We start from the raw sequence: 13662 nt of genomic DNA, 5'->3' as shown, positions 1-13662 counted from the left end.
TTCTTCTTTTTCACTTTTTATATCAGGTTTTGAGAGAGTATGAGTCGCTAGGGGTACTCCGGTGAAATTTTTACTCTTTGTCATTTTCCATTCCATTTGGATTTCATAGTGTTCGTTTTCAAATTAGATATTCGGTTTTGGCAAGGTATGAGTTTAAGCATATGGATTTGGGTGAAACTTTTATATCTTCTTCTTCTTCCTCCTCCTCCTCCTTACCGTTTGGATGCCACAATATTTTTTTGAAAGTGATTTGTAAGAGACAAAGATTGAAAAAAGGAAAACTGAGATAATTATGTTTGTATGATTATTGAAAAGATAGAAAGTACAATCAATAAGAGTTATCACTCTCTTCACCTTTCCTTCTTAAGGTAATAATCCAAATAGTGACTAACTACAAAAAAATTGGATGAAGAAAGAAAAAATAAAAGAAGGATACGAAGTGGGAGGGAGGGGTGCAAAAGAATCCAAACAGGATTTCAAAGATAATAGATCGAATACTTAAAGTGAAAAAAGACGTAGGTTTCTTATGATGTTCAGCAGTAGTATATAAGCCTTGATAGAAACGTAGAAAACACATTTTTTCAGTCTATTTCTCAAAACATTTCACTAACATCAAATAACCAATAATTTATTTATTAAATCTTTTGGATTTGCATTGTATATGGTTTTATTCTCATCTCTCTGTGTTTCCTCACTTGGTGTTTCGAGCTTATTTTGGCAGTAGCGGGGACGGTGTTGATATCTCTATTTTTAGCTTATCAATTTAATAGCATGTAAGCTTTCTTTCTAATCATAGATCTCATGGGTTGCATGTTAGTTTCCTCGAACATACTTTTAGACCTCTGTTGTTTATATAGCTCTCTACTCTGTTCGCAGCGAGTGAGAAAAATTATTACTCCCTCTGTTCCAATTTATGTGAACCTGTTTGACTGGGCACGGAGTTTAAGAAAAAATGAAGACTTTTGGAATTTGTGATCCTAAACGAGTCAAAATGGGGCCCAAAGTATTTGTGTGGTTATAAAAGATTCTCATTAAGGGTAGAATTGGAAGTTTAAGTTAAATTGTTTCCAAATTTAGAAAGGGATCATTCTTTTTGGAACGGATCAAAAAGGAATTAGGTTCACATAAACTGGAACGGAGGGAGTAGTAGCTCCATTTCATGTTTAAGGTCTAGAAGTTGAAATGATCATTTCATTGATGCCCCGTCTAATTGGTTGGAGTTCAGACTTATATTGCTTCCATGTTAAAAATGAGAGTTGAATCCAAAGGTTTAAAGGATTTCAAGGGATCAAAAAGCTCGAGTACCTTATAGCTTCATGATTCCTTGCTCTTTTTTTTGTTCAATATTGTACAATAATTGATAATTGATATTATTCAAGTACAAAAGGTAAACCTTTAATATTCTGACAAGGTTTTCCCTAAATTAGATGTGCTGATCGAGAACTCTTCTTGTTACCTTCTACATGTCTTATTAATCTTGAAGTTGAATGTTCTGCACTCAGTATTAAAGTATAGAGGATCTCTTAGTTTTTTGCTTGATATTTCGTAACATAGAGCATATTTATATTGCAGTCTTACTTAGATAATGTTACTGCAACTTAGTAACCAAATAAGTACTTTTTTTATGCAGGGCTACAACTGAACATTCAAATAATTACCCTCCAAAGCAATAACAAACTGTGAGACACTCGAGAAATGGGAAATAGTCATGTAGTAAATATTACAAAGACCATAAACAGCTTACAAAAAGTCTGACAACAAATAATGAAGTCTTGTAACTTTTGTCGAAAGAAAATGCATATATTACCATTGAAACAAACTCAAATTATCAAGTTAGTACTAAAGTGAGGAACATGTTGCGAGAAAGCTTATAATCATCACATAATCCAAGAAAATATGTATCATTATTTTTTTGATCAGTGATTGTATATTATTCTTTCAGTTAACATGCCCAGAAAGAATATGCAGTTTTCATGATTTCTATATACACTAAACATTGAACTCATATGGCAAAAGGTGAATTTTGTTGCTCTTATATTCATTTCAAATGCATTACCTCCAATTGTCACTTTTAGTATAAAGATGTTGAGAGATCAAAGCATTTAGTAGACCTTCTAAAGCACTAAGATATCTTTTATGCTACACTTGATTCTTCAGTGTGTACTTCCTCAGATGATATGTTAGTGACTTATTTAATTTTCAAAGTTACAATTTTAGTTGTAGTTTCAAGTGGATGTTCAATTGGTTTAACGATAGTTGTCTTTATCATTCTGCTGAAAAATTTATATCTTCAATCTCCACTGTTAAAGGTAAATGATATATTTTGAAATTTAAAAAGGTATTTTACTATCGCGCGAAGCGCGGACAAATTATCTAGTAGTATAATAAGCCAAAGTGCAACTGAGACTCACCTTGAGCCCTTAATTAAAATATTCTCACTTCGAATTGTTTATTTTCAAATTCTGTCAAATTTATCGTGCGAACTCAGAGTTCAATTGGATCTTTAATCACTAAGAATTTAGATCCTATGAAGTTCTTCTATGAGAAACCACCTGCTTAAAACCACCACAAAGAAAGCATTGTTACGTTAGCAACCAAAAAAAAATTATAATGACTGATTATTGGCGGTTGGAAAAAATGTATAAAATTAGATTATTTGACAACAAAATTCGTCGACAATATAACCAATCAAAATTGATTTTTGATTTTTCTGTTTCTTTATTCCATTTCTATTTCTTAAATCCCTCATCAATTGTAATATATATAACTCAGTAACAATCCTTGGCTAGTAGTTGGTTCAAAATCTTATGGCATTGCATAAATATTGAAAAATTTATCGTTTCTAGTTCTTAAAAATCTTTCAATCAAATGATCATTGTCTCATGTTTGGATATGAAAGACAATAATATATTATCAAAAATAGGTGCTTTCAACAAAAAGAACAAAGAAAAACGCGATAAAATGAAAAATATAGAAATTATGAAATCCAAGCTTTACCTTAAAACCGATCGGTGTATTAAATCATACCTCAACATTAGTGATTGCTCTCCAAATTATGACCAATCAATTTTGAAACCATACCTAAATAGTGTTGCTGACATTTCAAAGCAACAGTAGTATGCTGAAATGGCTTGGGATTCGAAGACTGTGATTTTATACTTATTGGTTGCATTAGTCATTGTTTTCTAGTTCTCGTAATGAGATTAATCAGAACATGGGCCGAAGAAGAATCAAACTCAAGCTTCCATTGGATAGAGACTCGTGCTGATAACGTGTTAAGAAACTAAGCTCAAAGTAACAGTATGAAACAATAAAATAGAAAATAGATGTAGAGAGGACGAGAGAACTTTCTTATTTCATCTAGTGTTTTCCAAGTGTGTATAATATGACGTCCAAACCCTCTATTTATAGGATGATATTTAGGTAATACAAAGGGATGTCATGAACATGGTATTAACTATTAAGATCATGGAGAAAGATCATGGAGGAGGTTATGAAGGTGTGGGAGTTACAACCAGAGTTACGACCATAATGTTAAGAAGTAACGAGAGTTATCTACATAATGGAAAAGAGTAATTAATGAGAGTTATATCATAGACATCCATATAAATATATATTTCATAACAGAAACTCTTTATACTCCGGTATATATGTGATGGAGTTCAAACTTGCACAAAATAAGTTTTAGCAAAATATGTTGGAGTTCAATTAAGGAGTACGTCTTCTCCTTGTTCTTCATTGTCTTCATTTCTTTGTTGTTGACCTGAGTAAATTTATTTTGATGATTGACAAAGGAACACATGCATGAACCAGATCCATGGATAGTGTACACAGGTGACAGGCAGAATCAAGCAAAATGCATGCACGTAAAAGAGATAAGTATAAGTGGTTATTTCTGATAATCCCTAAACGAAAAGGTTGCATATTTGATAAGGAGCAGGACTCCTTACTTGAAGAGAACTCTATCCAAGATAAGGAAAGAGTTAGAAGTTGAAGATAACTAGAACTCTTCCACCAAGAAAGAGTAAAGTATTAGACTTCTAGTTAATCTTTATTTACTAACTCTATATATATCAGTTGTGTTCTCTTTTACAGGTGATGCACACATACAGAAGTTAAGCACGAATTGAGAGCAAAATAGCAAGGCATTTTGTGAGCAATTCCTTTGATATTTAAGACTGCGATCCTGAAGATACACGAACCAGATTGAAGAACCAGCTCCATAAAGAGTTTTATGTGTCTTTCTTTATTTTTAGTTCAAAGTGCAGTAGGTGTTTTGAGTTTTACCTTTCAGCTTTCTAAAAAGCAAATTGTACTAGGTACCTGAGTTGTATCTTTCAAGTTAGAGGTAACTTGAAGTAATTGCAACAACCTCCAGCATGTTGTTATAAGGGTTAGAGTTAATCCTTAGGTTTGCAAGAGGTTGTAAACTCTAGTTGTATTGTTCAAGTTAGAGTTAACTTGAAGTAGTAGCAACAGCTTGTGGCTGGTTGCTACAAGGGTTAGAGGTAATCCTTAGGTATGCAAGAGTTTGTAAACTTTGTTGTTGGCTCAGAGTTGTAGTGAAGTGTTTGGAGAAAATCCTACAGGGTAGTAGGTCGTGGTTTTTTCACCTTTTGAGCCGGGTATTTTTCACGTAAAAATCCTTGTGTTCTTTACTTTCTGAATTATTTATTCCACAACTGTAGTGTAAGGAACGCATAGAAGAACCAGGTCCTTCGATAATCCAGTGCACGCGAAAATCAGCACCACACAAATCACCCCCCCTCCCTGTGTGGTATTGAAGTATAAAACATCAATTGGTATCAGAGCAGGTTATCCTTGAAGAGGCTAACACCTTAGGAGAAGATCAAGATGAGTGCACCACCTGGAAACTGGGAAGGGAAATCCACTGCTAGTCCACCACTCTTCAACGGCCAGTATTACTCTTGGTGGAAAAACCGGATGAGAGATCCCATCATAGGAGAAGACTATGAGCTATGGGACATTGTCACATATGGTTCACTGGATACCATGAAGATAAATGCCTAAGGAGAAGAGGTGTCAAAAACAAGAGCTGATTGCACTGCTGAGGACTTGAGGAAATGGGAGAAGAATGCCAAGGCCAAGAAATGGCTCGTGTGTGGACTTGGTCCAGACGAGTACAGCAGAATTCAAAGTTGTACTACTGCTAAGGAAATTTGGTGACACTTTGCAAGTGGCTCATGAAGGAATACCTCAGGTGAAGAGGTCCAGAGGAACTTTACTATATTCTCAATATGAGAATTTCACTATGAAGGAAGGGGAAACCATCCAAGATATGTATACAAGGTTCACCACACTAACAAATGAACTTAAAATCTCTTGGAAGGGTTATTCTTGAAGAAGATAAAGTTAAGAAGATTTTGACAAGGGTTCTGCCAGTCTCATGGGAGAGCAAAATCACTGCTATTCAGGAATCAAAGAACATTGCCACTCTTAATTTGGATGAGCTAATTGGAAATCTCACTGCTTATGAACTTAGAAGGCAAACCATGAATATGGATGTACCCAAGAAGGAAAGGATCCTGGCACTCAGAATCACTGAAGGTTCTGATCTAGAGGAAGATGCAATGGCTATGATCACAAAGGACTTCAAGAAGTACCTAGTGAGAGGAAAGGGTTCTTCAAGAAGTAGAGGCTACATCAAACCAAGGGTTCCTGAAAAACAGACCAATGAGGGCTGCTACAAGTGTGGAAAGTCTGATCACCACATCAAAAACTGCCCTCAATGGGAAATTGAATGGAAGAAAGAAAGAGCTGAACGAAGAAACAGAAAGAAGGAACAAGTTTATCCCATAAAGAACAAAGGATCAACAAAGTCTATGGTTGCTACTTGGGGAGAAAGCTCAGATGAGGACTCAGATGATGAAGATGGAGATGAACAAGCACTTATGGCAATTCGATAATCCGATGAGGAATCTAAAGTAAGTATAATCCATCTAAAAGATAAGATTAAGTTTTTGTCTAAAGAAAAGCTATCTGAGTTACTTCTAGATTTCATTGATGAATCTGAGGATATAAATAATGAAAAGAAACAACTGTCTAAGGAATGTGTGATTTTAAAAGCAAAGTGTAAGAACCTGGAACTTAGAGTTAGTGAGACTGTAAGTGAAAATACTGCACAAAAGAACCAGGTTCATGCATTTGAATCAAATGTCCTAGAACTTAGATCTGAAAACCTAAAACTGAAATTAGGAACAAGTAAGAAGACAACTGATTGCACACAACTCACTCTAGAAGAAAATGTAGGTAAACTAAAAGATGAGTTGTATAAGAAGGATGAGCAGGTAAGAATTTTGACAGAGGATCTAGGCATGGTTAAGCATAAACTAGACAGAACTTGTAAATGGAACAGGTCCTCCGATGCACTGTCATGGCTACATGAACATCACAGTAGCAATAGAAGAGGAATTGGCTTTGGGAACCTGCCACCTAAATGGTATCCCAAAAGCAAGTATCTCACACTTCCTGAGAACAAAATTTGCACACACGGTGGTAAGACTGGTCAGTATAAAAGTGAATGCACTGCAAAAGAAAAGGCTAGTCAAAAGAATAAAAAGTTTGTTCAAGGGAAAAATAGGCTGCCAGTTTGGGCTAAAAAGAATTTGATTCATCCTTTTGCCTATAGAAAAGAACCCAAACTAGTTTGGGTTCCTAAGACTAACCCTTGATTTTCTTTTGCAGATCCAAGTGAAGGGGAGCAGTCAAATATGGTACATGGATAGTGGCTGCTCAAAGCACATGCCAGGAAGCAAGAACCAGTTCCTTTCACTTGAGGACCTCAAAGGAGGTAATGTCTCCTTTGGAAATGGGAAGAAAGGTGAGATCATTGGGGTTGGTAAGGTAGGTAAGACTGACTCTCACTTGATTGAGAATGTCTATTTGATAGACGGCCTAAAATACAGTCTAATTAGTGTATCACAACTGTGTGATAGAGGTAACTTGGTAGCATTCACCTCTACTAAATGCTTTGTGATTAATCTTACCACTGACAAGATTGTTTTGCAGGGAAAAAGAGTGAACAATATATATATTGTAGATCTGTCCACATAAAGAGTGAACAATATATATATTGTAGATCTGTCCATACTGTCAGAAAATGAACTCACTTGCTTAAGTGTGTTGGACAATGATCCCCTCCTTTGGCACAAGAGACTTGGACATGCAAGTCTGAGTCAACTCAACAAATTAGTCTCCAAGGACTTGGTGATAGGACTGCCTAACATCAAGTTCAAGGAAGACAAAGTTTGTGAGGCTTGTGTAAGGGGGAAGCAGGTAAGATCCTCTTTTAAATGCAAGAAAGTGGTAAGTACCACCAGAACGATGGAACTAGTCCATATGGATCTCTGTGATCCAATGAGAACATTAAGCAGAGGTGGTAAAAGATACGCGATGGTGCTTTTTGATGATTACTCTAGGTTTACTTGGACATTGTTTTTAATATCTAAAGATGAAGCATTTGACATGTTCACTTCTTTTGTTTGAAAAACTAAAAAACAACTAGGTAATCAACTTGCATCAATTAGGTTTGATCATGGCACTGAATTTGAAAATGCTAAATTTGCTGAATTTTGTGATGAGCATGGCATAGATCATAATTTTTCTGCTCCTAGGACTCCACAACAAAATGGAGTAGTTGAAAGAAAGAATAGGACACTGAAGATATGGCTAGGACTATGCTTCTTTCTAGTAAACTGCCCCATAGCTTTTGGGCAGAAGCTGTAAATATTGCATGCTACATCATAAATAGGTGCATGACTAGACCTCTTGTTGAGAAGACTCCCTATGAGTTACTTAAAGGGAGAAAACCAAATATATCCCATCTTAGGTCATTCAGATGCAAGTTCTTTGTGTACAATAATGGTAAAGACTCCCTAGGCAAGTTTGATCCCAGAAGTGATGAGGGAGTATTCTTGGGATATTCTTCACATATAAGATTTATAACAAAAGAACTATGTGTGTAGAAGAAAGTGCACATGTAGTTTTTGATGAAACTAATATTCTTTCTGAGAGACGGGAACATGAAGATGAAGCAATTGAGCTTGTTAGAAACTCAAATGAAACCACAACCCAGACTGAAGCTGCACCAAAGGAAGGAACAGGTGATGGAACAGGTCCTTCTACCCAGGGCAACCTGACAGTGGGAACTGAACAAAGAAGAACTGATCCTCAGACCTTGAGGGAACTTGTCCATGAACCTGTTCCTCAACAACAAAACACTGAAGGAACATCTAAGGGAAACCAGCTAGTTGTGAAACCTTATAAATACTAAAGCTCTCATCCTATTGAGAACATAATTACTGATCCAACCTCTAGAATCAAAACCAAATCTTCTTTGAAGAATCTTTGTTCTTTTGATACTTTTCTATCTCTTATTGAACCTAAAAATGTTGCTGAGGCTTTGCAGGATGCAGACTGGGTGAATGCAATGCAAGATGAACTCAACCAATTTGAGAGAAGTCAAGTTTGGCATTTGGTACCAAGACCCAAGGACAGATCACTAATTAGCACTAAATGGGTCTTCAAAAACAAACTTGATGAAGATGGAACAGTTACAAGGAACAAGGCAAGATTGGTGGTTCAAGGATATAGTCAAGAGGAGGGCATAGACTATGATGAGACTTTTGCTCCAGTTGCAAGATTGGAAGTAATTAGACTCCTCATAGCCTTTCCTGCTTACATGGAATTCACTTTCCATCAGATTTTTAGGGTTCTTCTGCTTGACTGGCTTGTAGCATCTCACTCAATTTCTTAGCTTGTTCTCTACTGACCACTGTGTTTCATGCAATCATTTTGATATGATTTTTCTTGGGGGTTTGGGTGGTTGAAAGGGTGGGTATTGATGTTTTATACTTCAATACCACACAAGAGGGGGTGATTAATGTGGTGCCTAATTTTCGCGTGCACTGGATTATCGAAAGACCTGGTTCTTCTATGCATTCCTTACACTACAGTTGCGGAATAAATAATGCAGAAAGTAAAGAACACAAGAATTTTTACGTGGAAAACATCCGGCTCAAAAGGTGAAAAAAACCACGACCTACTACCCAGTAGGATTTTCTCCAAACACTTCACTACAACTCTGAGCCAACAACAAAGTTTACAAACTCTTACAAACCTAAGTATTACCTCTAACCCTTGTAGTAACCAGCCACAGGCTGTTGCTACTGCTTCAAGTTAACTCTAACTTGAACAATACAACTAGAGTTTACAACCTCTTGCAAACCTAAGGATTAACTCTAACCCTTATAGAAACACGCCAGAGGTTATTGCAACTACTTCAAGTTACCTCTAACTTGAAAGATATAACTCAGGTACCTAGTATAATTTGCTTCTTAGAAAGCTGAAAGGTACAACTTAAAACACCTACTACACTTTGAACTAGAAATAAAGAAAGACACATAAAACTCTTTATGGATGTAACGACTCGGCTGGTCGTTTTGAATATTATAACCCCATTTCCCCATTTACTGCTCAATATATGCCTTGCTATTGATTTATGACTTATCGGGTTAGTTGGTTCAGGTCCGGAAGGAATTCGGAGTGAAATGAGACACTTAGTTTCATAATTGAAAAATATTAAGTTAGAAAAGTGGATCGGATATGGACCTATGTGTAAATGACCTCGGATTCGAATTTTGATAATTACAATAGCTCTGTATGGTATTTTCGGACTTTGGAGCGTGTCCGGAAGAATATTTGGAGGTCCGTAGAGGAATTAGACTTGAAATGCTGATGGCCTCACTCAGTCATCAATCTCTCTAGTCTCTCGGGATCACAATATCATGATACTAGCCCGAAAACAATGATATGATGCATCAATAAATAAAGCCAGAGACTCAGATATGATATGCATGTGAATGCGTATGACTGAGTATGTAATGCAATGAAAGAAGATTAATCAACAACAGAAATGACCTTAGTGGGTCCCAACAGGATAAGCATGTAGCCTAGACATGGTTTCTAACTTAATCACAGCTCGATAACTCTAATACGTAGAGATTTTATGATTTCAGACAAGTTCAGGTAACTACACAGTACCACAGAAATAACGAAAATCACAGTTCACACGGTGCACGCCCACACGCCCGTCACCTAGCATGTGCGTCACCTCAAAATCAAACACATAACACGTATATTCAGGGTTCATACCCTCAGCTTAAAGATTAGAAGAGTTACTTACCTCGAACAAGCCAATACCAACGCTGAGCAAGCCAAACGATGCTCCAAAGATGCCATCTTGCACGTTCCAACCTCCGAATGGCCCGAAACTAACCAAAACAACTCAAGTACATCAAACAATTCTAAAGGAACCAATCCCGATCGAAAAGATCAAATCTTGAATCAAAAGCCCAAAACCGGCCAAAAGTCTAACCCGGGCCCGCACCTCAGAACCCAACAAAATTTATAAAATCCAATAACTCATTCAATTACGAGTCCAACTATACTAGTTTCACTCAAATCCGACTCCAATTCGATGTTCAAAACTAAAAAATTCACATTATGAAACTTTAGGCCAAAACCCCCAATTTCCTCTTTAAAATTCACAATCCAATTACCAAAAATGAAGATAGATTCATGAAATATAACCAAAATTTAGTAGAAAACACTTGCCCCAATTCATATGGTGAAAATTACTTCAAGAATCGCCTCAATCCGAGCTCCATAGCTCCCAAAAATGAAGAAAGAACCAAGACCCTCGATAATATAGCTTCAGCCCAGCGATTCCGCATTTGCGTACAATTCGTCGCATATGCGACGACCGCTTTTGCGGTAAAACTTTGCTTCTGCGAAAACAGCCTGACCTAGTAATCCCTCGCACCTGCGATCTTTAAGTCGCTTCTGCGATTGCGCTTCTGTGCACTTGAACCATATCTGCGGTTGCGCAGGTGCGTCCAAGCACCCGCACCTGCGATCCTCACGCCCAGCTCCCCTTCACACTTCTGCGAATCCTCTGTCGCTTCTACGACCATCGCACCTGCGCAAAACTAGCCAGATGTGTGATCACACCAGAACCAGCAGGCTTTAGCAATGCACTATACAACGAAAGTGATCTGAACCTCGTCCGAAACTCATCCGAGCCATTCGGGACCCCATCCGAATATATCAACAAGTCCAATAATATAACACAGACCTACTCGAGGCCTCAAATCACACATAACAACATCAAAACGACTAATCACACCTCAACTCGAAATCAATGAACTTTGAAACTTTAAACTTCCACAACCGATGCCGAAACCTATCAAACCACGTCTGATTGACCTCAAATTTTACATATAAGTCATTCGACATTATGGACCTGCCCCAACTTCCGAAATCGGCATCCGACCCCGATATCAAAAAGTTCAATCCCGGTCAAACTTTCAAAAATTTTAACTTTTGCCATTTCGAGCCAAATTCAACCACGGACCTCCAAATCATAATCCGGATGCGCTCCTAAGTTCAAAATCACTCATTCCCGTCGAATGGGGAATCCGAATATAGTCAGACTTCAATGCGGGTATCGAACACTGGGTCGCGATCTGGCTCATGTGTTGGATTTCAGCTCAGTCCAGTTGGAGAAGGATCTATCTTATGTCTAGGAGCCAGTGGCTATTTTGGACAGGCAGGTTCGAAAGTTGAGCTCAAAGAACATTGCTTCCGTGAAGTTCCAGAGGAGGGGTCAGCTGGTCGAGGAGGTGACTTGGGAGACCAAGCATGATATGTGCAGCCGTTATCCTCATTTTTCACCACTTCAGGTATGTCTTTATGCTCGTTCGAGGACGAATGATTGTTTTAAAATGGGAATTATGTAACTACCCGGCCGGTCGTTTTGAGAGTTATAGCCCCGAACCCCTATTTATTTCTTCCTCTGTATCTATTTCTGCTATTGTGACTTGCCGAGAGGTTTTGTTTTGGTTTTTGGAGTGTTTTGGGATACTTAGTCCCTAAACGGAGGCTTAAATCTTAAGATTTGGATCATAGTTAGAACTGTGTGAAGACGACTCCGGAATGGAGTTCTGTCAATTTCGTAATCTCCGTTGGGTGATTTTGGGCTTAGGGGCGTGTCCGGATTGTATTTTGGAGGTCCGTAGCTTATTTAGGCTTGAAATGGCAAAAGTCAAATTTTTGGAGATTTGGCACATAAGTGGAATTTTTGATATCTGGGTTGGATTTCGATTTCGGAAGTTGAGTAGGTCCGTAATGTTGAATATGACTTGTGTGCAAAATTTTGGGTCAATCAGACGTGGTTTGATAGGTTTCGGCATCGGTTGTGGAAATTTAAAGTTTCAAGTTTTTTAAGTTTGAATTGGAGGGCGATTCGTGATTTTACCATTGTTTGATGTGGTTTGAGGGCTCGACTAAGTTCGTATAGTGTTTTAGGATTGGTTGGTATGTTTGGTTGAGGTCCCGAGGGCCTCGGGTGAGTTTCGGATGCTTAACGAATCACTTTTGGACTTTGGAAGATAGCAGATTTTCTGCTATTTTGTTGCAGACATTTTCTTCATCGCGTTCGCGAGGTAGTTCTCGCTTTCGCGTAAGGCATCTGGGAAGTCCAGCTGAGTTACACTTCGCATTTGCAATGTGGTTCCCGCATTCGCAAAGATGTGGAACCTTGAGGCTACACGTTCGCGACATGGTCCTCGCGTTCGCGGAGAGGAACGGGCAGATGGAGCTTCAGGCATTTAAGCCTACGCGTTCGCGAAGAGGGTCCCCTGTTCGCGTAGGGTCTGCCAGTGAAAGGTACTTGTTCGCGAGAGGTCACTCGCATTCGCGAAAGAGGAATTTCTAGTCAACAGTTTAAGCTCAACGCGAACGTGAGGCTTTGACCACGTCCGCGAAGAAGGAATTAACTGGGCAGATATAAAGATTCAAAAACGAGGGTTTGGCCATTTTTATCAAAACTTGCGTTTGGGAGCTCGGATTTGGACGAGATTTTGAGGGATTTTCAGAGACATCGATTGGGTAATGATTCTACACTTGATTTTGGTTATATCCCACTAATCCATCATTAATTTCATCATTAAATTTCGGATTTGAGTTGAAAATTTGGGGGAAAATGGGAAGAAGTTCTTAAACTAAGATTTTGGGTTTTGATTGGGATTTTGACATCGGATTTAGATAATTTTGGTACGAGTGAACTCGTGAGTGAATGGGTGTTCATATTTGGTGACTTTTACCCGATTTCGAGACGTGGGCCCGGGGAGGCTTTTTAGGGCGATTTTCTAATTTCTTGCTTTAGCTTTAATTTCATTAATTAGATTAGTTTCTTATAGTTGTATTTATGGTATGAATTTAATTTTGGCTAGATTTGGGCATTTCGGAGTCAGATATTCGTGGAAAAGGCATTGTTACCGATTGATTGAGCTTGGTTCGAGGTAAGTGGCTTGCCTAACCTTGTGTGGGAGAAATCCCCTTAGGATTTGGTACTGTTGTGATATGTAAGCGCCGTGTACGTGAGGTGACTGTAGGATGTCGTGATGGCACCTAGTCTCTAAGACTAGGTAAGCCTATCAATGCGGAATATAACTGATTACAAAACTGAAATTTGATCCTTAATAGTCGAATAAATAAAAACTGCAATTTAACAATTTCAACTCCCAAAATCCGGTAGAAATAAGTCACAAGCTTCCAAGAATTTATTCTCTATATCTCTAT

Source organism: Nicotiana tabacum, chromosome 15 (assembly GCF_000715075.1).
Source record: "Nicotiana tabacum cultivar K326 chromosome 15, ASM71507v2, whole genome shotgun sequence".
NCBI lineage: Eukaryota > Viridiplantae > Streptophyta > Magnoliopsida > Solanales > Solanaceae > Nicotiana > Nicotiana tabacum.
This window is presented reverse-complemented; position numbering follows the sequence as displayed.